Source organism: Erythrolamprus reginae, chromosome 1, assembly GCF_031021105.1.
Source record: "Erythrolamprus reginae isolate rEryReg1 chromosome 1, rEryReg1.hap1, whole genome shotgun sequence".
Lineage (NCBI taxonomy): Eukaryota > Metazoa > Chordata > Lepidosauria > Squamata > Dipsadidae > Erythrolamprus > Erythrolamprus reginae.
Genome location: NC_091950.1, coordinates 276651389 through 276677563, shown reverse-complemented (window position 1 = coordinate 276677563; position 26175 = coordinate 276651389). Strand labels below are relative to the sequence as shown.

Below are 26175 nucleotides of genomic sequence, written 5' to 3'. Positions count from 1 at the left end.
CCCAAGGACAATTCTATCTGTCCATCCATTACCCTGGGGGGGAATTATTGACCCCCTCAGAGAGGGTCCGCAACTTGGGCGTCCTCCTCAATCCACAGCTCACATTAGAGAAACATCTTTCAGCTGTGGCGAGGGGGGCGTTTGCCCAGGTTCTCCTGGTGCGCCAGTTGTGGCCCTATTTGGACCGGGAGTCATTGCTCACAGTCACTCATGCCCTCATCACCTCGAGGCTCGACTACTGTAACGCTCTCTACATGGGGCTACCTTTGAAAAGTGTTCGGAAACTTCAGATCGTGCAGAATGCAGCTGCGAGAACAATTATGGGCTTCTCTAAGTATGCCCATATCACTCCAACACTCCGCAGTCTGCATTGGTTGCCGATCAGTTTCCGGTCACAATTCAAAGTGTTGGTTATGACCTATAAAGCCCTTCATCGCACCGGACCAGAATATCTCCGGGACCGCCTTCTGCCGCACGAATCCCAGCGACCGGTTCGGTCCCACAGAGTTGGCCTTCTCCGGGTTCCATCGACTAAACAATGTCGTCTGGCGGGACCCAGGGGAAGAGCCTTCTCTGTGGTGGCTCCGACCCTCTGGAACCAGCTGCCCCCTGAGATTAGGATTGCCCCCACCCTCCTTGCCTTTCGCAAACTCCTTAAAACCCACCTCTGCCGTCAGGCATGGGGGAACTGAAACATCTCCCTCTTGCCCATGTTGTTTTGGTATTAGATTGATTGTGTGCTTGTTTTTTAACATTCTGGGGTTGTTTTTTATGAATTTTTTAGCTTAACATTGTAATTGGATTGGTGGGTATTGGATTTGTTCTCATGTATTGTTTTTACTTTGTTGTGAGCCGCCCCGAGTTTGTGGAGAGGGGCGGCATATAAATCCAATAAATCTAAATCTAAATTTAAATCTAATACAAATGTTCAACTGTCTGCAAGGAGGAATAATCCTTCCATTCACCACCATGCAGTCAGAGCTGAAGAAGCTTCTTGGATAAGAAGCGAAAGGTCTTCAAAGAAAAACAAGAAAATACTTCCTCTTTGAAAAAACACTTTGGGGGCAACTATGACTGGGATGAATGAGAATCTCCATAGATATGTATTATTGTAGTCCACACCAAAGATGACAGACCATGAATGACCACCTTTAGAACGTTATTATCCACATAAAGACAGGGTTGGTCTACCAGCAAAGGTTCTCCTGTTATTTCCTTTTGGTTGCCTTTTTACTATTTACTTTTTGGGTGCTACTTACAGTATCTCTACTTCATTTTTCTGGCTGTACATTAACTAGCATCTGGTCCACATGTTCAATATTTCTGTGATTACACAGGAAATATTGTTTGGAAAGCAGGGACTTCAAGATAAAGGAAAGTGCAGAGAATATCTATATGAACATCTTTTGAAAGTAAAAGCACAGAAGACTTATTTTTATAATAATTCATTTCATACTGTTCAGTTTACTGATAGCTAAAGAAAGACTCCTTGGTTTGTTACCAGGGAGAAATTTAGAAATAGATTTATCTGTGACCTATTCCATAGTCTGATTTTTAAATTCATATCATGATCCAATAAATCCATAAATAATAGGTCAAAAGAAAGATAGGGAAGTAACTGAATTGGAACTGGTTAAGGATTGCAATCACAGGTTATCATTCATCACTGCTTATTAATACGCACACACACACACACACACAGAGAGAGAGAGAGAGAGAGAGAGAGAGAGAGAGAGAGAGAGAAAGAGAGATAATATTTTTCTATTTAGATTTGTTACTGAAAAAGTGGAGCACAGCATGAAATAAATTAGTAGGATATTGCTTGCAATGCAGGGAAAACCTGGTGCTCTAGGCTGGAGAAAACTGGAAAAAAAATCTCAGGAAAAAAAAACCCTGCATGAAAGTTAACTAGGAGTCAAAGTCAGTTCAAAGGAGATTTTCCCATTAATATGAATGTATTAATTAAAGCAACCAGATACACATGCAATTCTGGAGTAAGAGCAAATGCCATTTAATAGCTATGAAATTGGGACAAAAGTGTCTTATTCTTCAATTCAATCCCCCATGAGCAGATCAGCAGAAAAGATTCAAAGTCTCAGAAGAGAATGAGGGTTAAAAAACTGGCTTCCAAACGTTGACTTGTATTCTGTAGTATATTTTCCATTTATTTCTAGAAAAAGAACAGAGGCTATAATGAGGAGGGGGGGGGGAAGTTGCCTAACAGAGCAAGACTCCTCAAATACTTTCCCCTAATCTGGGAATACGCATTATGATATGCATGTTATTAATATCAAAATTAAAAATACCTGCTGACCTTAAATGAACAATTATTTCAAATATCAAAACCAAAGTAATAAATATACATACAGTATATGTGTTATAAAATGGATGACTATGTGCTTGAATATATCCTCTGCCTTCTTAAATGGATCTAGCACTTCACAGGAATCCTCACTGGCATACAAAACTGATTTTTTTCAGTTTATATGGTACGGTTTATAAGATGTATATTCTATGCAACAATTTACCAGATTATTAAACCATTAATAAAGGTGGAAGCATATAATATTGAAAATAAAAATACTTTACTACTGTTATTGTATGTATATACACACTATACCCATACAATGAAATTCACCTAACACCCTAGAGACCAGGCCCAACACACATAACAATCCCCAAACCACACCGCATCGGCCACAAATTCCCCACTCTGAACCACCCAAACATCCACACAACAGATCAAGTAATACAGCTCACAGCTTTAGTTCATTGTTAATTATAGCTCTGGGATAAAAACTATTCAGAAAACATGTGGTCCGAGTTTTAATTGTTCTGTATCTTCTGCCAGAAGGCAACAGTCCAAAAAGATTGTAAGCAGGATGAGAAGAGTCTCTGAGAATGTTGTGCAACTTCCTAGAACAGCGAGATGCGAAGATATTGTCCAGGGCTGTTAGCTGAAGCCTAATGATTTTCTGAGCAGTTTTAATGATTCTCGGTAGAGCTTTTTTGTCCGTACAGACCTGATCCCATACCATGCAAGAATGCCATATGTCAGGACACTCTCAATGGTGCTGCAATAGTAGGACAGCAGTAGATGCTGAGATACACAGGGGTAGGTTCCCATTTTTTTGTACTACCTCTCTTTGGGCGTAGCTTGATTTTGTGGGCATGGCTTAATTTTGTGGGCATAGCTTGACGGTCATGTGACTGAGTGGAAGTGGCTTGACTGTCATGTGACTGGGTGGGATTGGCTTGCCAATCATGTGACTGGGTGGTCATGTGACTGAGTGGCCACGGCCAACTTGATGTCACTCATGTCAAGGGTTAGAGTTAAGGTGCCTGAACTCTCCTCAGCTCAAAGACATCAATGAGATAAAATTTCCCTGTCTATTTACTACTACTTAACATCCAAAATACAGTGGTACATCTACTTATGAACTTAATTTGTTCCTTGACCAGGTTCGTAAGTAGAAAAGTTCGTAAGAAGAAGCAATTTTTTCCATAGGAATCAATGTAAAAGGGAATAATGCGTGCAATCCCAAAACTCACCCCTTTTGCCTTATTACCGACAGCATTCGGATCCTTCTTTGGGGCGGGTGGAGAGGGGGTGAGACAGAGGAGGCTGCCCGGAGGGAGCCTCGTGGGTGGACTGACACACATGAGAAGCTGCCTGGCAGCTTGTCAGCTGGCAGGGTTTCCACCCTCCTTGAAAGTTTTCGCCGACGGTGGCAAAGGAGAATCCCAGCGCTTTGGCTTTAGACAAGGCTACCTGGCTCTCACTCCGTGCCTGGCACCCGCTTCCTCCAGGGGAGTCCTTTCAAGTCCTTTAAGTGCTCTCTTGTGGTCTTAAAGAGGAGGAATGAAGGGGGTAAAATTTGAACCCCCCCTTCCAAAAAAACCAGATCCCATGCGAAGATGTGCAGAAAATTTCCCACCCGGGCTAAGTTACCCCTCGCCTTTGAAAGAAATTTTTTCTAACACTCCAAAAACACGCCCATGTTCACTTTTCTGCGTCCGCTCGTGGTTTTTTTTTACAGCGGCTGGAAAGCGGTGGGGGAGTAGTTCCTGAAATGTTTCTATTAAACTTTTGGCAGCATCCCGGCCGATTCCTTGCTGAGGAAGCCAAGGAAGCCCCTTCTGTTAAGGTTGGGCAAAAGACGGCTGGGGGCCCTTCAGCTCTCGCTCGCCTGCATTTTGGAAAGCTGTGTCACTCGTCCACAGGTCCCTCCGAGTAGGCAGGGAGAGCCCAGCTTGTCCACTGCTTTCGGCCAAGGAGAGTTGGAAAGCCGGTCATATGCCAACTGGTGGAAGACGCCGAAGCGGGGACGGAGCAGATGGGCGAGATGCCCCCCTTCCTCTACCGCCCCCTCCTCCAGAGCCTGCGGGGACAGCCACGTGCTCCCCTTTGTCTCCCTGGCCAAAGAAGCGGTGAGCAGTTGAAGTTGCGGCCTGGAGTCCTAATCCAGCCGTTTTGCCTCCCTCCCTCCGGCAAGCCTGTGCGGCTTCTCCACATGGAGGAAACTGCTCTGAGTCCTCCTCCCCCCTCCTGCCCATTGGCCAGTTGAAATGCAACTGCTGCCCATCGCGACCCTCCAAAGCCAGCCCAGCTGCGCCTGCCTCCTCCCCCTTGCCTGGCAGGTGACAAAGTGCTTGGGTGGATGTCCGGCTTGGGGTCCGGAGTTGCCGCTCCTCGGTGCTCCCAAGCTGAGTCAGCGGCTCCCCGCTTCTCTGAGCCTTCCCTCAGAAACCCCGAACCCGGGATGCCGCCACCATAGCTATTCAATTGGATGATAATAAAGTATGAATATGGCATGTTTGATCTTCACAACATTGGTAAGTAGAAGTGTGCCATGACTTGAAATGGAAGGCCTCAAAGGAACTCCCAATAAGTTGGAAAAAATTACAAAACTATTTCCAAAGAGTTTGGAAGCTACCAGTCAACCATCAGACAAACATATACAAATAGAATCAATCCAACATCATTGTACCCCTCTCCAGGATTTGTTAATCATTCAAAATCACACCAAGAACAAGACGTGTAATATTATGAGAGAAGCCCAGGGTAACATCTAAAGAACTAAAAGGCCTCTCTTGCATTGGCCAATAACAGTGTTCATGGAGACCATAATCAAGAGAACTCTAAACAACAATACTGTACTGGGCATGGTAGGATTATTATGGAGAAAGCTGTTACTAAGGAGAAAGCTGTTACTTTTCAAACAGAACATTTCAGCCCATGTACATATTGTGAAAGACCACACGAATAAGCTGGAAGACTATTGGAATAATGTTCTATGGATGGATGGTACTAAAATAGTACCAAAGGTCCTTTTTTCCCCTAAATAAATTATACTATATAATAATTAAATGGAAACTATACCATAACATTTTAAATGTTAAAGGGGCTATTTAATTGTTTAATAGTTAATTGTTTCTTTTGGTGCCCTTGAATCAATCTTGATTCTGGTTGACTACTGGACAAATGCTTTCTATTTTATTGACACCAGAAGTGGTTTGCCATTACCTTCTTCCTAGGGCTTAGAGCAGTGGTTCCCAACCTTTTTTTGGCCAAGCCCCACCTAAGCATCTCTAAAATCCTGAGGCCTCCTCCCCCCCCCCCCGGTGACATATAATTCTTATTATTCCAAAAGTGAACTACTCATGCAGAGGAAACCTAAAAGGCTATTTACTAAGTTTAAACAAAGTTCCAATTGCCTCCATTAAAATGAAATTGCCCCCCTGTGGGAAGTGGGCCCACGTTGGGAACCAGGGTCTTAGAGAAACCATAGGACCAAAGTCACCATACTATTTTATATGGCAGGTGAGGTTAGAACTCATGGTTTTCCATTCATAGCATAATACCTTTAGTACCTTTAGCCACTGCACCAACTATTTTTATTTAGTTTTGCATTTAATTTCAACCATTTAAAATATGTGCCTTTCCCATTTCTGTTTATTATAAACAATTTCAGAATGGAATAGACTAGTATTATCTCTGAGTACAAACTTTGTCATTTTGAAAGAGTCAAATCAATGTAAATTCAAATTATAGTTCTTTTATTAAATTTATATATTGCCATCTTGTTGTTTAGGATGAAATCCTTTTGAATGTTTCTAGTATAAATCTTATGATACATTACTTAGTGATTTTTAAAAAATATTTGATTAGCCACTGTTACTTGGAAATAACGGTCCACTAAGTCTTTATACTGAAGTGTGTGGAATTTGTCTGCTACTTGTTATATTTGGATATAAAAAGTTAGTCAATTAATGTTTGCCAGTGTATTTACCTATTCCTTCCATACATTTCACAAAGATTCAAACTCACTCCTGATGGGATGATCACAGGATTGTATGAAGGGACGGTATTATTATGCAAAATATTTATTCAACATCTAGGACATTTTCTGATTCTTTGTACAGTATTTTATCATAATGTCTATCTATAAATACATATTAAGCATGTAATTGTATTTAAACACAAATAATATAAATATTTCTTCATGGGTGTATATGCACTAACACTTACAGTATTCTATTCATTGCAGTTCACATTTTTAAAACGTACATTCTTAACTGATTCAGTAAAAATTTATTCAGTAAAGGTATAAAGGTATGCTCTTATTCAGATCTGCTTTTATGTAAAATAAGCTGCAGTAAAGTAATAGCTCTGGCATTAGGCATTTAAAATGGATTTGAATAAATTTAATTTTTTAGTCTATTTAAAAGTGGACATGATTTTAAAGCTTATAATTAAATTTAATTCATGGCTGAAATATCAACATTCTATGATAATGGATTAGAAAAATTGGCTTTAATTGATGCTGAAAATCTAAATATAATATTCATTTATAATGGATTATAGTTTCTTAAGACTTCTAAATACTTATACGACTTTCACACTTCAAATTAATGCTTACTTATACCTCAGTTCAAAAGTTCAAAAAGAAATGAAACTTTCAAATAATTCGGATTTTATTGTTGTTCCACATAGACACCTCTATCAAGTATATACAGAAAATGTGCATATAATTATTGGTGGTTTCATTCATTGGTAGTTTCACTAGCAGGTTACTTTGAATGTGTAAATACTGTTCAACTTGTGCAAGTTTCATTTTGTAGCTCTTCAAGGTAGGCCAAGGAACTGACACCTCAGTGACGTTGGAACCCTTATTTTATTTTTGTATAGAATATAGTAACTGAATCTTGACAGCCTTTCAGAGTTTCTGCCTGCCCGTTCTTACAGCATACAAACATAAAGTGGGTTATTTTGAGTCTCTTTCTTATATTTACCGTTCTTCATGATTGAGATTTTTATTGTTTCTTATCGGTTTATCTGCTTCTCACATTCTTTTACTCTGTCTCCTTCCCTCTACATATTCTTTGTGAGGAACTCTGTTCTAAGGGAACAGGATGCACAAAGTTTATAGGGGCAAACCAAAGGGAAACCAAATGGAAATCTGATTTTGTGAACTGGAAATTCACAACATTAAACCAAATCAAGATTCAGTTCCTCAGACATGTGTTTATTTGTTTATTTATTAAATTTATTTGCTGCCTGTCTCGCAGGTCAGGCAACTCCAAGCTGCTTACATCAGGATAGCAATATATAACAATGGTTATAAATAAGAAAATGAGTTAAAATTACAAAAAATTAAAATAAGCTAAAAATTAGAGGGCTTTAGAGGGAAGAGGTGGGGTCCCTCCTCTATTGGGGTATCAACCACCTCCAGTCACTAGGTTCTTCTTCAGGATCCTATGCCAGTTGGTTTTAAGGCTTTAAGGACTTCCTTGAAAGCTAAAAGAGAAGGGGCAGATCCAGTGGTGGGCTATGAGCCAGAACACTAAATTGCGCTCACCGCCGCGGCTCGTAGATTCTTGCGGGACCAGCACGATTTTGCTGCTGCACCTGTGGAGGCAGCAAAATCGTGCACCGAGTGGCCGGTAAAACCTCGCCGAAACACGGGCGCACACAGGTGCAGTAGGCAAAATCACGCAGCAGCAAGCACAATTTAGCGTTCTGGCTCGTAGCCCACGGGTGGGTGGATCTTACCTCCTGTGGAAAGATGTTCTAGAGGTCATGAGCCAAAACAGAAAAGGCTCTTCAGCTGGATCCCACCAGCCAAAATTCCTTGAGTTGCAGTATGTTTAGTCCTATTGATTTCAGTAAAATCACTTTTACTTAGGATTGCCATGGGTGTCTATCAGCAGAATGATAACTATTGGAATAGCATGTTACCTTATATCGCCAATCTGCATAAGAAAATTCAGGAAACTTCTGGGTCCAATTTTGGATGCAGAGAATTTGTCAGCCACAGGAAGAATAAAAGAAGACACTGCCTTAAAAATTATTGTCTGGCTTATAATCTCTTTATTGTTTTAAAATAAGGCTTCACATCATTCCTCATTGTCAAGCTTCAAGACATTCTTCATCACTCAGTTCTTTAATGAGTTAGACCTCATTCACAGACTGTCACTAAATTCTTTCCTACTTATGGCTTTTTTTCTCAGTTCATTAATTCTCATGGGCTGCTTCTTTCTACCAGAGTAGGAAGATCAAATGCTACAGACTGAGTGTGGGAAGCAATTTATTTGCTTGAGCTGTGCTGGATGGTTCCAAGACTCCCCCTCACAGCATGTCTTTGCTTTTGTTTTTCATTTCTCATAATTAGCCAGAAATCTTCTGTCTGGTGATGAGTACATGTTCACTGTTTAATTTTATTTTTTAGGAATATCTAGATCTAATAACTTTAATTTTAATTCAATCCATAAAGTTTATAACCTTCATGATCATAGCTTGTTCTTGTGTGCTTTAAATCCAGATTTAATTTAAATATTATGACACTAGAGGGCCAGTTTATTATACAGTGATACCTTGTCTTACAAACTTAATTGGTTCCGGGACGAGGTTCTTAAGGTGAAAAGTTTGTAAGATGAAACAATGTTTCCCATAGGAATCAATGGAAAAGCAATGAATGCGTGCAAGCCCAAAATTCACCCCTTTTGCCAGCCGAAGTGCCCGTTTTTGCACTGCTGGGATTCCCCTGAGGCTCCCCTCCATGGGAAACCTCACCTCCGGACTTCTGTGTTTTTGCAATGCTGCAGGGGAATCCCAACATGGGAATCCCAGCAGCGCAAAAACGAGTGCTTCGCTGGCAACGTAAGTCCGGAGGTCCCAGCGAAGGGAGCATCAGTGAAATCGCAGCATCGCAAAAACACCAAAGTCCTCGAAACTCCACCTCCGGACCTCTGTGTTTTTGCGATGCTGCGATTTCACTGAGGCTCCTCTCATTGGGAAACCCCACCTCCGGACTTCCGTTGCCAGCGAAGCACCCATTTTTGCCCTGCTGGAATTGCCCTGCTGGGATTCTCCTGCAGCATCACAAAAACACAGACGTCCAGAGGTGGGGTTTCCCATGGAGGGGAGCCTCAGGGAAATCCCAGCAGTGCAAAAACGGGTGCTTCGCTGGCAACGGAAGTCCGGAGGCGGCGGTGGGTTTGTAAGGTGAAAATAGTTTGTAAGAAGAGACAAAAAAATCTTAAACCCCGGGTTTGTATCTTGAAAAGTTTGTATGATGAGGCGTTTGTAAGATGAGGTATCACTGTAGTAGCTAGGGGAGTAGGTTAGAAACTGAGAGAAAATGAAGTCTAGTCTCACCTTAGCACAAAGCCAGTTAGGTGAACTTTGGCCAGTTAGACTCTCTCTCAGCCCTGGGCAGGAGACAAGACAAATCACTTATGAAATTTTGTCAAGAAAATAGCAGGGATAATGATACAGAAGACAAAAATGAAATGAAATGAAGAGTTACTAACACTAACCAATCCCAAAGAAAAAAAGAAAAGCACGCGGGGGTTGGGGACAGAAAGGAGAAGATTATCCAGCAATTCTTTAAAGGTTTTTCATTGGTTTTTATATGTTTGATTTTATTTCTGGTTTTTTATTCTGATTATTGTGCACTGTGCAGAGTTACTTTTGGTGAGATGTGTGGCTATGTAAATTTGAGAAATAAATAATGTTGATTTAGTATATTAAACTCTGCTGTTCTACTATGTTTGAAATATTGGTAATTAATGATAAAAATCAAAATTAAAATAGGAATTAAAATTAAAAGGAATTGCATATAAATTAAAAATATACCAAGAACAACTCCTCACAAAGAAGGGCCATTTACATATCAGAATTCTACACTAGTATAAATACAACTTCAACTTCCGAGTCCATGGAGAGGGGTGGCATATAAATCCAATTAATAAATATCCCCAAATGTCACCATGGTTGAAAAAAAAATTGCAGGTAGTCCTTGCTAAACAACCATCCATTCAGCAACTGTTTATGATAGTGCTGAAAAAACGAAGTTACAACCCATGCCTAAATATTGCAGCATCCCTAGGGACACATAATAAAAATTTCAGCACTTGTCAATACAGTATACGATCTCCCCCCCTCCCATGATTATGGGACTACCCAATACCAGCCTATCGCCCCTTGAATGTAAGCCGCCTTGCACAGCAGCAATAAGACATAGTGTCTGGCCTGAAATAGAGGCCCAGCCCTTTGGCAGTCTCAACCCTAGCACCATTGCTGCCACTCAGAAATGCCAACTGGATCCACTCTCCCAGGAATGAGAGCCTTGGGAAGTGGAATGATGGGTCCTGTTGCTCCTGAGAATCTACCATGGCCTACTTACCTTCAGATATTTTTTATTCTGCTCTTGAGCTTCCAATTGCACAGGGCTTCCCTGAACCCTCTGGAGTGCAAAAACAGCACAATGGGCAACCGGAAGTCTACTTTTGCAAACTTCCGGTTTGGCAGTTTTTTCACATCCCAGGCTTCACTGAGGCTTGTGCGCATGCGTGCGGATGGGGGGATTGTACACATGGGCTAGGACAGCGGGGAAGTATGCATGGGGGGAAAGAAGGCGAGTGAGCATGTGCACACATGCTAGCACAACCACACACACACACACACACACACACTTTTGGCACACAAACAAAAAAACGTTCACGTGCCAAATATATATATATATATTGGGGGGGTGCTACCAGTAGAACAACAATAATGGGACTAACCTGGAACCACCATGACTAATTACACTCATAAGCAGAGTTAGTTGTTTGTGCCAGAAAACATATTCAGCATAGAGGTCAGAAGAAGGTAGAAAGCAAAACTTTGTGTTCTGGGTCATGTCCTTTATCATTTTGCTCGTCTATTATCTCAAACATAGTATTTGTTGCCAAAATAATATCTTCCTCCTTTCTTGTCACTGGAATGAATAGAGGGTGCCATTTTGCCTTAAGCAGCAAAGTGACTTAAGTTAGTCTTGCACATTATTCAAATAACTGGCAGATTTATTGCCTTTGGAGGTAGGGCCCTGAAGAAAAATATACCCATGCATTCTGAATTTGAACCTAGAAACAGACAAGGGCTAAACCATAATTCTTCCATTCTTGATAAGAAGTGTGGCCATCATCTGACCCCAGTTTTTATCATATAGTGTGGGTTGATCAAGTATATTTCTCTAGCACTCAATTTCCTCCACAGGAAAGTAAATTTTAAACGGTGGGTGGAAGGAACAGCAGCTTCGGTACATTTTTGTCTGACATACGTTGTCATGAATGCATGCATATAAAATATCCACCTAAGAGTACTTGTAATGAATAATACTGTTTCTCTTGCTAAATATTATCACGTTTTCTTGAATAAAGTGATCACATCAGATGTTATTATTTATGTATTTTATTTATGTATTGTCAAATTTAGTTCGCTCCCAAAGTGACTTAGGCGGTTTAGATTACAGTGATCCCTCGTTCTTCGCGATCTCGTTCTTCGCGAAACGCTATATCGCGATTTTTCCACCCGATGACGTCACTCTCTTCCTTCCTTTCTCATCTTTCTTTCTCTCTCTCTTTCTCTATCTTGCTTCTTCCTCTCTCACACTCTCTTCCTCCCTCTCTCATCTCTTTCTTTCCTTCTCTCTCTTTCTCTATCTCTCCCCCTCTTGCTGGCGGGCGGCGGGCGGTGGGCAGGCGGGCGAGCGGGGGCATCAGCGAGGAAGACCCAGGGAAGGTTCCTTCTGCCGCCCAGCAGCTGATCTGCTCGGCAGCGGCAGCAGCGAGGAGCCGAATCGGGGTTTCCCCTTTGCGTGGGCGGCGGGGAAACCCCGATCTTCGTCTGCTCGCTGCTGCTGCGCTGCCGAGCATGCAAAGGGGAAACCCCGATATTCGTCTGCTCGCTGCTGCTGCGCTGCCGAGCAGATCAGCTGCTGGGCGGCCGAAGGAACCTTCCCTGGGTCTTCCCCGCCGCCCACGCAAACTCCACCATCTGCGCATGCGCGGCCATGAAAAAAAGGGCGCGCATGCGCAGATGGTGTTTTTACTTCCGCAACCCTACATCGCGAAATTCGATTATCGTGAGGGGTCTTGGAACGGAACCCTCGCGATAATCGAGGGATCACTGTAATTATAAATTACTTTTCTTTGCTTATAAGGTAAAGAAAATATCTCTCCAGCTTTTGGAACTATTGTAAAACTCAGCCTATTCTTTTTCCAGTGAATGTAAAAGCCACTTGAAGAAAATCAATAAAAGCAAGAATAGTCTTTTGTCATTAAGTTCTACACCATATAATATCTCTATTACAAGTCTTCTGAGCAACATTTATATTGTTTAATATTTTGCTTTTACTAATTAAAAAGAAAAAAAACAGTCTTACTCTTACATGAGTCTATGATTTTTTTTCTGATATTGCAGAATTTGCAGATATCCAAGTAGTAAACAGTACCCCAATCAAGGAAGTCAGACAAAGAAGCTAACAGTAAACAATAGTCTAATCAAGAACCAAGAACACTCCCACCAGCAGTGACAGAGCAAGCTACTAGGATACAAAATGAAAGCAAGCCCCACTCCCTTTTAGCACTGAGGATATTACCTAGTTGGGTAATGAAACATCTGCAAGAAAGCAACCAAGCACAGAAAACATCAAGGATCCCACTGTTTCTTCAGTTTAGGGTGATGAATTATCCATGACTGTATTTTATGGAATTGTATAATCAAAGGAATACAAAAACATATTTGAACGGCCACATTAATCCTTATGATTATTTATGAAGTTTAATGATAGGGAAAGCCTTCTGGAAATATAAAACATTAATAAGAGAATGCTAGGGTACAACCAGGGATGGGCTATTGCCTGGACATGGGAGGACGCAGTGGGGTAGTGAAAATGGAGCTCCACCACAAAGCACCCAATTTGCAATGAAAGATGTTGAAAGAAAATGCAGGCCGTCCTGCATAAGCCACACCCACAGTGTGGTAGTAAAAATTTTGGTAGCCCTTCACTGGGTACACCTTTCTCTTGTTATTCTCTTGGTGAGCGGGCTAACTTGTATTTCATATGATGGTGTTATTTCTCTTTTATTTTATCTCTTTAGGGGATGGGACCTGCAACATTCCTTGCCTCCCCACTCTAGTGGGTTCGGTAGATGTAACCAGCAAGAGACAGTACCTCAAATAATCCATGTCCAAGCCATGAAGGGCTTTAAAGGTGAAAAACAATGCTTTGAAATGCACCCAGAAGCAAATCAGCAGTCAAGGATGTGATGGCCTCTTTTCTCCTGCATCTCAAATCATGTGAAGTGAGGTAGGAAGTGGTTTCAATTTGCCCTAAGATAAGAATCAATTGGATACAACTGAACTGACTGGAAAGTTATTTGTACTAATACTGCAGTGCACATGTGCTGAAATAATGTAATTATGAGATTTCACAAGCTTTATATTATACTGATATAGGCCACACAAAGTTCACATCAAAAATTTTAGTGATACTTTGAATACTGTGCTTTAAAGTTGAACATTAGTCTGTGTTATATAGAGTTCATAATTAATCTCAAAATCCTTATGAAATTCTTGTATGCAAATGTAAAGAGAAGATTAAATACAAATTATTCTTTATTCTACACTGAAAAGAAACTGAAGATTTCCTAAAACATAATATGATTCTTTTTCCTACTGGGTTTAGTATGGATTTGAATGTATTCAAAAACAGAAAGATACGCATAATATAAAACATGACAGGCCTGCAAGCAGTTTTAGCTTGCATGGTTGATTCTTACACTGAATAACATTCTGGGTCATGTTGACCTTGGCAGTTTTATGGAGATCGTATTAGTACAGATTTGAAATGTTCTTGAGCAATTTCAGAAATGTATTTGAACTAAAGCTAAAAGACTTAAGAATTCTGTGGGTGCACACTTTTCTTGTCAAGGGTTCCATCCACCAAGCAAGTTTTAGGTACATTAAGAAAATGTCTGGCATTTTAAAGATTGCATTTCAACTTTCTTTTTCAGCTTGCTGAGGCTAAAATTAATAGGTGAACATTTTCAAAATGACTCAGAGTGATTTAGAATAAGTGCTTCAAACCTTGCGTGAAGACATTTCTTATCTATTAAAAAAGTTTGTCTTCTTGCAAGCTTCTGGGCAAGAGTGAAAATAAAGGAGAAAAGATGAAGCAGCTTTAAAGAGAGTTAACTTTTAAAACACTAACCTGTTTTTTTTCCCCAGGTTTGTCAGAAATCCTGACGAAATTGAGACAGCTTACTTTAATAAATAGCAAACAGGTACTATTCTTACACAAGGTGTAAAACACTTCTTTCCAAATAATTTCCAAAGAGTGCCTAAAAAGTAATCAGCTAGATTTGAACATGTATCAGCATTACACATCCTGACACTCTCTAACATAAACTTTATTTTAAAAGAGGTTTAAAGTGAATATTCCTGATCTTGGCTTTTGATCATCCCTGCATCCTCCTTTCTCTCATACCTGGAAGATAGCCACAGCAGGAAGCCTGTCTTAATAGACTCCTAGAAACAAAGTGATGACAACGAACAGCTTCTGTTCACTGCCCACTGATTAAATCTATGGTGTTTGGGCTGAAGATAATTTAAATGGAATATTTCCTGCCATCCATGCTATTCTTCAAGATGAGCAAGCAAAAAACCAAAATATCTACTCCACTTTCTACCCCCAAAAACCCTAATTTCTGGCAGGAAAGCATTTGTGTCGTTGCTGACAGTCTTATGGTTGATAGACAAAAGCATTTATCAGATACATACAGGAGAGGGTACAGAAGGGAACAGCTATTTTGTAAATGAGATAACACTTCTAGCTAGAAGAACAACTTATCACCAACAAAAAAAAACCCAAACAGAAGTGGGATGGAGGGAAAGAAAGATAGGGAGTGGGAGAGAGAGAGGGAGGGAGAGGGATAGGGAGAGAGAGAGAGAGAAGTAGATGCAATTTATCATGCTGCCAACGTATGAAAATCGGCATTTGACAAAATCTGCTTTTCTGCGCAATTGTTAAAGATTTACTAGCTTTCTCATATCATCAAATCTTTTACAGCCAAAGACCAGCATAAGAAAGGTAGGGTGCAGTCAATTAAAAGACAGAAAACAATCAAAGTCTTATAACGAAAAAAGCTAAAAGTTATAAAACAAAAATATGCTGTACATAAAATAACCATGATGGCAAACCTATGGCATGTGTACTAGAAGTGGCACGGAGAGCCCTCTCTCTGGGCACGGGTGCTGGCCAGCTGGTCTTCAGGTTTCTGATGCTCCAGAGTATGCGAAAACCAGCTGGCCAGCACACATGTGTGCACTAGGAACTTGAAAATCAGCTGACCATCATGGCCAGGTGGTCTTCGGGTTTCCAGTGTTCTGGCACACATACATGCATTGAAGTTTGGGCACTCATTGCCCAAAAGGTTCACCATCATTGGTATATAACAACAAAAGTCTAGAAGCATTAAATGGATTTAGGGGAGCCTAGCTGGGCACCATAAAGAAATTGTGCTATTGGCTTGATCTCAAATAATTTGAGTGCTGGAGGTATGACCATGTCTTGTCTTGAAGACAATATATTTCATCAGTTCAAGGGGAAACACTTTTTAAATGCCTTTTCTTTTTGCAGCACCTGTCCCATGAAATACTGTCTTCCAAAAGATCTGGAAGGTTCCAACTTTTCCAGATTTTTGTAATACTTAACAGATCTAAATATTCTCCCAGGCCTTGACTGGGAGATTAAACCTGCCTGCTGATAGGTTTGTTTGGTATATAATATATGGATTAATAATAAGATTAATGGATTAATGTTTTTAAGCCTGGACATATGCTGTATATTATATAGAGCGCTGGTGAGACCACATTTGGAGTACTGTGTTCAGTTCTGGAGACCTCACCTACAAAAAGATATTGACAAAATTGAACGGGTCCAAAGACGGGCTACAAGAATGGTGGAAGGTCTGAAGTATAAAATGTATCAGGAAAGACTTAATGAACTCAATCTGTATAGTCTGGAAGACAGAAGGAAAAGGGGGGACATGATCGAAACATTTAAATATGTTAAAGGGTTAAATAGGGTTCAGGAGGGAAGTGTTTTTAACAGGAAAGTGAACACAAGAACAAGGGGACACAATCTGAAGTTAGTTGGGGGAAAGATCAAAGGCAACATGAGAAAGTATTATTTTACTGAAAGAGTAGTAGATCCTTGGAACAAACTTCCAGCAGACGTGGTTGGTAAATCCACAGTAACCGAATTTAAACATGCCTGGGATAAACATATATCCATTGTAAGATAAAATACAGGAAATAGTAAAAGGGCAGACTAGATGGACCATGGGGTCTTTTTCTGCCGTCAGTCTTCTATGTTTCTATGTTTCTATGTTTCTATTATTACAATTATTATTCTATTTGGTATATTGTATATTTTTATTAGAAAATTTTCTTTATTTACAACAATACATTGGTATAGTGTATTATAGTGTATTATAGTCACTTCAGTGAGGTGACAGGCAATATAATATATAAATAAAAATGGCTATTAATATGTATCAATTAGACAAGAGATATCCAGAAGACAAGAAGAATCATATCTGGATTGCACAATAGAGAAGACCAATAAGTGACAACAGGGTGTGAGATATTTCTATTTGTTTGTTACCATCTAGAGCACAGGTGTCAAACGCAAGGCCCAGGGGCCAAATTCGGCCCATTAACAACAACATATACATGTACAGAATATGTGCATGTATACATTTGTATGTAATTACAAATATTAGCCAGGATGGGATACATTTCCTGTTACACACAAGCCCAAATATATCTAATAGTATATTAAACATTTTCAGTTTGAATTAACCTTTAGTAATTAGTTGACACACCAAAAGTAATTGTGGATTATGGTAGGACATAAACGAAATTAAACAAATTCATTGAACAAAGAACTATAGACACTGAATAAATTATATGTGTTCCAGGTATATTTTTAAACAACCCAGTGACACATTAAAAAATGGTCAATCAGATCCATAACCACCAGATGGCATAAAGCTTTCTACCTATTCTTGCTGCCAATGTTCCCTCTAATTTTTTTTTGTGTGGGCGGAAAAGTATAGTGTCTGAGCGGCACGTTTTCATGCCTGAGCACCTGAATTTTTTTCACAGATGTCATCCAAGACAACAACAAAATCAGTGCTATTTGAAATTCAAAGTTATGTTTATTCAATGTACCCACATAATTAAAAATGTAATATATCAGTATCACTTATAATACTGCAAGTCTGCATCTGCAATATTAAAATACTGTATGGTATTTAGGTCAATGAGGTGGAAGAATTGAAGAGCTCCGGCTGTGCAGTGGGGGGAGGGGGAAGTGACTGGCTACAAACGACTATGTAAAGTTCAGCTCAGTCATCAAGACTGTGAGGCACTTGAAAGTCCTGCGCTAAAGTTTGATTTCCTGTGAGCGGCAGCGCAGCTGCTCACCTTAGAGGGAACAGTGCTTGCTGCCTTATAGTGATTATAAGTATATTTGCATCCCAGTGCTTCTGGGCCTAAGACAGTGGTGGGTTGCTACTGGTTCGGCCCAGATCTATGAACTAGTAGCACTGGCGGCAGGAGGCTCTGCCTATCCAGCTGGGATGCCTCTGCATATGCATGTAAGCACACCCGCACAAGCGCACACGCAAACCAGTAGCGAAGGGCTTTAGAACCAACTACTGGTCTAAAGACAATAGCTAGACCAGTTGTGGTTCCAAGGAAGAACCACAAGATGTCTCTCCAACTTTCCTTTATCACCACCAACAAAAAACCTGTACCATTTTTAAAATTCCTCTTTCATTATATTTATAAGTAACTATACATATAAAAAAACATTTCTAATACACTTTCCTTCCTCTATTTTCGCCACAACAATGATCCTCTGAGCTAAATGGGACTGAGACAGAAGGAGTGGGCCAAAGTTACTCACTTTCATGCCTAAAGAGCAGGACTAGATCTTGCAGTCTCTTGATTTCTTAATTAGTGCCTTAATCACTAAACCAAACTGGTTTCCACATTAAAATACAGGTATCCTCAACTTACAACCACAATTAAGCCCAAAATTTATGTTGCTAAATGAGAAATTTGTTACATGAATTTTGCCCCATTTTACGATTCTTCTTCCCACATTTGTTAAGGGATTCACTACAACTGAATTAGTAACACGGTTGTTAACTGAATCTGGTTTCCCTGTTGACTTTGCTTGTCAGAAAGTTGCAAAAAGTGATCACATGATCCTGGGAAACTGCAACCATCATAAATGTGAGTCAGCTGTCAAGCATCTGAAAATAAACCAAGGGACCATGGGAATGCAACAGCCATAAGTGTGAAAAATGGTCATAAGTCACTTTTTTCTGTGCGGTTATTAAGTGACTGTTGTAAATCAATGTCTATCTGTAAAGTAATGTATTTGATTTATTTTGTCTTTTTCGGGGGTAGGGGTGGGAAGAACATCTTACTTTTTCCGCAACTTTTATTCCCCTTTTATATACAGTTTGGATTTGTATTCCACTTGATGCAGGTCAATAGCCTTTTTCATTTAAAACTATTATTTTGCTCAGTTTGACCCATAGATTAGGTCTTATTTGCTTCAATTCTCAACAGCTTAATGTCACATAGGCATTACATGTTTCTGAATTAATCCCAAATTAATCCCCAAATTGTTTACCCTTCCAGCTCTGCTGTCAGAGATATTTCTTCAGTCTTTGACTCAGTCTAGATTAGCATGTCTAATATATGTATATTTAATTAAAGTATCTGTTCATCACCCTCTCAAAGCTGCATGAAGTACAGAGTGCAGTATTAAAGACTGGCACTTTATTATTTCAGAATTCATATCACTTTTTATTTTATTTTATAAAGAAATATAAGCAATAAACCAGTAAAAATCTTAACAAATTCTTCAAATTTCTGGGCAAATCAGAAGATCAGCAGTAATTACTTCGGAGTCAAACAATTATTTACTTTCTATTTTTACATGTGCATTGTATTTTTACATGTGCATTACATATATATCATGTGTGATATCATATATATTATTATTATTATTATTATTATTATTATTATTATTATTATTAATTAGATTTGTATGCCGCCCCTCTCTGAAGACTCAGGGCGGCTCACGGCAATAACATAGATCATATACCTTAGATATGAAACTGGCTGGGTAATTTTCAGCCAGTCATTCTCAGCCAATTCATCTCAGTGTTGGTATTTTGAGGAAAATTGGATGTAAGAGTATCAGACATATTCACTGCCTTGAGTTAATATATAAAAAGGTGGGATAAAATATCGTATCCAAAATGGAAGATCATCTAGGAAATGATCAGCATGTTAAGATCAAAGGCAAGCAAGCTAGAACAGATGAAAGAAAAAAACTGAAGTACAAGAAAACAAAAGAATATTTCATTAAGAAATAACACCTAGAGACAAGAAAGAACAAGAAAGCAATGGTAATTTTTAAAAAGTAGTAGACAACAGCCATAAACAAGACAATCAGCAGATGCTAAACCGGAATTACATACTACAGTGAAAATCTCCTATTTCAGTCGAATCAGAGATGTTTCTATCAATCCATCAACAGAAAAACTGTAATGAATCAGCCAACACTTGACAAAGAAGAAACAGTCTACTTCTGGGTGGCACAATTTAGAGAAATACAAAAAGACTGCAGCTTGGATAAATGAGGTGGAGAAAAGGGTGGGGGGATCTGAAATAAAAGAATTTGTAATAGCAACAAAAATTGTAGAGAAAAAGGCAAAAGAGATCAAGAAGTAGAAAGAGATGAATCACATGTGTTTTGATTGAAACACCTGATTGGTCTTTGCAGGCATTTTAATAACATAGTGCAAGGATATGAAATTGAAATTTGCTACCTACTTGATAATGAAAGGTCCAGCAAAAAGGGCAGCATCCAACAACTGCAGGCCAATTACCTGCTTACTAACAACTTTCAAGTTGCTAACCATTCCAGAATTGTTTTCTGGCTACTGTTTCTCTGCTTTGTGATAGACTATGTTTCTTATTTACTGAAAATAGAGATACAAAATACTTCCCTCAATTTCATCACCTGACTTGTATGACACAACTTAGAAATTGTTTCAGATATTGGGATGATACGATGCAAAGGTTGCTCACATATTGCTTGCATCTAGTAGTGCCATCAGAACCCATATCAGAGTAACAGGATAGATGTTTCTTTTTTTACTCTTGATTTCGTCAAGAAGCAGAAAGAAATCTGCAGCAGAAGACAAACTGCCAAAGCTATATAAATTACTGCCATATAAAGAAGATGGTAGAGTTTGGTAGCTCATGTGGTTAGGATGCTTCTCTGACGATCAACAGGCTCATGTTTGAGACCCCGGTTGCTGCAATGACATGGGGTGAATTCCCATCAGTCAGTCCAACTCCTGTTTGATAATGGGCAATAGTGAGTAGATAGATGGGTACCACTTTTGTGGACAGCTTAATGGGGACATGAAAGGAGCCTCCAAATGGGTGTCTCATGGGCAGTGGTGATGTTACCAGCTAATCCTTCCAACTATGGTGCTATGGGGCTATGGCGCTCCCAACATGACTGTAGTAATACAGAAGTAGGAGGGAGGAAGAGAGGGGTTTCTATAGAATACTGAAGATTATTTATGTAGATATGAGTTTCTACTATTAAATAATCGTCATGGCTTGACATATACCAATAAAAGCAAATATAATTAAAGCAAACTTCTAAACAAACAAATAATACATAAAACGAGTGCAATAATGAATATATTTTATGACATATTTTGGATGAATCCACATTTTGGATATTTTATGACTGGATACTGAGACATAGTTGTTTGGTCTGATCTGTGTTACAGACTGGAACAGATACTTGTCTATATGAGATGTGAAAGGCTCATAAGCTTACTGGAAGTGTTTTCTTCTAATTTTGCAAAATGTTAAGCCCTCTCTTACTTCTTACATAACTTATTTCTCTCTGAGATATACAATAGTGGTTTCTGTTCATATTTTAAAGGATGTTATTCTCTAATGACTGACATCAGTATATTAGCATGTGACCCTGCAGTCCCTTTACTAATGGGGTTGAAGCATGAATGCTATAGTGCTTCTTTTGTAAGTACACAGGGAACATTGAAACATTGCCACATAGAGGCCTATGCTCCCATACTTTGTCCAAAGGACAGAAGTCAAAAGTTCTTGGCACTGAAAGGAAAATATGTACATATTATCTGATGAATGCTTTCCCTCAGCTATGAATTGTGTCGGTATCGCAGGACATTAAATCAGCTGCAGAAATTCTGTGACAATGATCAAAGATATTTGGGTAAAATATAAAATTATTCAATTACCATTAAAACCAGATTTAATCAATGATATTTTATTGCTGCACAACATAACTAACATGTTTATGATGTGCACAGAATTATCACATCTGTAATATGAAATTGATTTCTACATGCCTGGCTATGTCATAAACTTTTAACTGTGCTGTGCATATTTGATTTATGCCAACTGCAATAGTAAGTCTTGTGCTCAAGTTTCCACTGAAGAAGTACCTACCTGGTATGACTTAATTTGCTTCAAAACATCTGTCTCCATTAATCTCCTTAAGCTCAAATGGCAAAATGATTATTGTTAGTGCAACTGCACAACTTGAGCTCCAGTACTTATGGATAATTAAGAAGGAATCTTAATGTCAAGATGCAAGGCAGTTGATTCTAATAAAAAGCACCCACGGTTTTCAAATAGTTCAAAATAGCAACCTTAACTAAGCCAATCGAATACTATTAATGTGGGATCTTCTTTAGAATCCCCTTATCATTAGCAGCACAAAAAATCACATAGAGAGCTACTTGATCTGATCTTTTCCAGCCAGGATATATAACTCTTCAGGAATGATATGATGCCACTATCATATGCAGATTATTTGCCGGAGGCAATTGAGACTCATAAGAGTAGAAATACAAAGTGTCTACAGGACACCAAACTGCCAGTCATTCCCCAGGGCAACTTGTTCCCCAACTAGCTGGAAGGCTGAAAAGGAGGTTCCTGGGAGGATGCTATTTGATATGTTATTTTCTGTTTTGAACAAATTTAGTAGCCATGATAGCACACGGAGGGTCGATTTCCTCGTCGCCAATGTAATAACTCTCAAAGCAAGGTTGAATCAAACAAGGTTTATTTCGCTAACAGGACAAGGAAGTCAATTCAGTGAACAAGCAATGGAGTATTGAGAGCTCTATACAATGACAGTTCTCCTATTTATACAATCTAGCCCAGCAACAGGGCAGTTTTACAAAGATACATTTTAAGCACCAAAAGAAGGCAACCAATCAACATGCAATAAACAAATCTGAACTTTTGACTTTTACCCTGTCTGGGTAGGTCACCCAGGCAAACATCTAACAAAAACCTAGCACTAAATTTTGAGTCAAAACTCTCTCATTTCTAATCATAAAAATGGCCTGATATCATAAAATAGCCAAATTTCAACGATGTACAATATTGACACCTTTTGACTTTGCTTGTCAGAAGGTCACAAAATGAGTCCGGGTACCACTGCAACCATCATAAATATAAGCCAGTTGACAAGTGCCTGAATTTTGACCTTGGGGATGCTACAATGGTCATAAGTGTGAAAAATGATCATAAGTCACTTTTTTCAGTAACATTGGAACTTTGAATGGTCACTAAATGGACTATGGTAAATTGAGGACTACATGTGTTATAACCAGTTTTCTAAATACTTTCTAAACATTTTGAAGATAGGATTGCTTACAACCGAGCAGTTTTTCATCAGCACATCTGATGAACCCATTTCAAAAGCTCAGTTCATAGCAGAAAAAAATCAGTGCATTGAGGCCTTCCGCCTCTTTCCTTGATTGCCTTCCACAGTTCCTGCAATCTGCTTTAATGTTTGTTTGGTTTAGAAGAGAAAGAAAAGAGAGGAAAGTATGTGGGAGAGAGGTATGATTTTTGACAGTTTAAAACAAGCTAGGTAATTTAGTCCTTCTGGGAAACAAATCATCTTGAAACAGGCAGAAGGAAACAACTGCTTGGCTGTTTTAAAAAACTGCCATTTTGTGAGCAAGGTAATCCAACAGTTCCATGTGGAAAAGACATTTTCTGAACAGGACAGCATTTAGGGATTTGGGTGCACAATATAATGCTAAAATTAAACAGATATATTCTAAAGTTCTGTATTTATTTTTATCTAGACTTCTCACTGGCATGTGTGTGATACTATCAGCTACTGAATCTTTTTGGAACAAATGTGACAGATGGCAACATTTTCCCAACTACTTAATGTCAGATATGTGGTTAGTGGTCCCTTAAATCATGGGATTTAAGACTTTTAACACAGCAATGTTCCTTAAATAAGCTTATGAATGGAAGGAGACTAATTATTAGATTTTTAGCAAGAAGTAAACCAGATACTTTTTAAGATGGAGAGGTACTTGTCTGCCTTCCTCTGGATGTAACACGTTGAGATGTTTCTGGACCAACTATGCTCCTAGATGCTTATCTTTCAGAAATAGGCATGTCTACCTTTCAGTAGCTTGTAAGGATAGGGTCGAAGGTTAAAGCTGCAGGACTGTTAAAATTGTGCAGAATATAAGACAGAAGACCTTAAGAAACTCTTCTCAGTCATAACTCACTGGGTGACGGCATTGTTTTAACTTGTCTTATTATGGTGGATGAATCTTCTTTTTAATGAAACATATGACATTTCCTGGTTTTTTCGGGCAAGTAATCATGATTGGCTCTGTCAGTCCATTTTTTTTTGCTAGCTAATGGAAATTAGTATTAGTTCTTTCAACTGGAATTTTTCAGATAGGTCTTTTTAAAACTTTCTGGTTTAAAGTATGTTTTAAATTTGACAATGTTTTATTATTGATACCTTTTTTCTGTACCATCATGCTGTATAAACTAGAAAATAAAACTACTTGACTGAGTAACAAAATTGTAGTTTAGTTCTCAATGATAATGAAGGTATTTAAATCCTTTGTAAAGTCTGCGGAGAGGGGCGGCATACAAATCTAATAAATTATTATTATTATTATTATTATTATTATTATTATTATTATTATTATTATTATTATTATAAATAAAACCAGACTTTCTCTGATATCATATCCATTGGATATATTGATATATCGCTCATTTGGCGACTTGAAAAAGCAATAGATAAATGGCAAAATGTTGTGATAAAACATAGTTTTACTAAGCAATTTTATTACAAGCCTTATGAGGCCTCTGCACTCAATCACTAAGAGCTTATTTTAAGATGGAAGCAAGCCAGCCCTTTTGTCTTCCGTAAATAGCTTTGCTGAACTCAGAACCAATTGGTTTTAAAATATTAATTCCAGCTTAAATTTCATTTATGGACCAAAGCCAGCTTTGCTTGTATACAAATGATAAAACAAAAGTCAACTTAACTGTCAAGTCAAAGACAAAAGCAGTACATAAAGATTAGGTCTTTATGAGCTCAGTAAAAACAAAAAATAAATCTGTCATTACAAAATTTAATGGACTTTGCTAAATAATAGAGAAAAGCATAGGCTTTGAATGCACTAGATAATTTATTGAATTCTTGGCAATTCCCATTAATGGATTTTAAACAGTAACTTTAATCTGAAATTAAATGGAGTCATTTGTGATTACAGGAGATAATAGTTGCTTAGGCAGACATGAGACAGTTACTGTCTCATGTATATTAGTAAAGTCAGGCCATATATTAGCAAAGTCTCCAAATTATCTTTGGTTTCTGGTAACCTCCTGAGCACTCTGCCTTAGCCTTTTCCAGAAAGTTTTTACCACTTTACAGGTTACAGTACTAGTATATCTTCCAACCAAATTCTAACCAGGATGATCTGGCAAAAAGTCACCCAGGTGCTGCACCTGTGGAAACAATATATACATGCTTTGATTGAAATTGGATTCCTAGTAAGTTCATGGAGATATCTGTGGAATTGGCTAGACAAGAAATAGAAATGGTTTGCCATTATCTCATTTGAGAATTTCTATCTATCTATCTATCTATCTATCTATCTATCTATCTATCTATCTATCTATCTATCTATCTATCTATCTATTTTTATGCCGCTCACTCCAAACAGGCACTGAGCAGCTAACAATAGACATAAATACAACAACAATAAAAACAATTGAAATCTAATAATAAAAACCAACAATACAATGAAACAGTAATAACATAAAAAAAGCCATACATACTTGCAATCAACCTAATTCCAGGCCTGCCAGAAAAGCCAGGTCTTAATGGCTTTCCAAAAGAATGGTAGGTGGTCAATGATATATGATTATATATAATTTAGTAGATACCTGCTTAAAACAATGTGCAATAGAAACCACTAGAGATAGTGCGGATCTCTGGGGGCAGTTGGTTCCAAAGGGTCGGAGCTGCCATAGAAAAGGCTCTTCCCTGAGGTCCCGCCAACCGACATTGTTTGGTGGACGGGACCTGGAGAAGGCCAACTCTGTGGGCCCTTACTGGCCGCAGCGAGGTATGAGAGAGGAGGTGGTCCCGTAAACAGTCTGGCCCTGAGCCATTTAGGGCATTAAAGGTGATAACCAACACCCTGAATTGCATTCGGAGACCAACTGGCAGCCAATGCAGAGTGTGGAAAGTTGGATTAATACGGGCGTACCTTGGTACGCCCGTTATTGCACGGACTGCTGAATTCTGCACTAGCTGAAGTCTCTGAACGCTCTTCAAGGGTAGCCCCATGTAGAGTACATTGCAATAGTCAAGACGAGGTGATGAGGGTGTGAGTGGC

At 39.0% G+C, this 26175-nt stretch overlaps 1 protein-coding gene across 1 annotated transcript in view; it reads right to left on the bottom strand.

Moving 5' to 3' along the window:
• ADGRB3 (adhesion G protein-coupled receptor B3) overlaps positions 1 to 26175 on the bottom strand; it is a 600119-nt gene that overhangs the window by 550878 nt on the left and 23066 nt on the right. The window lies entirely within an intron of this gene.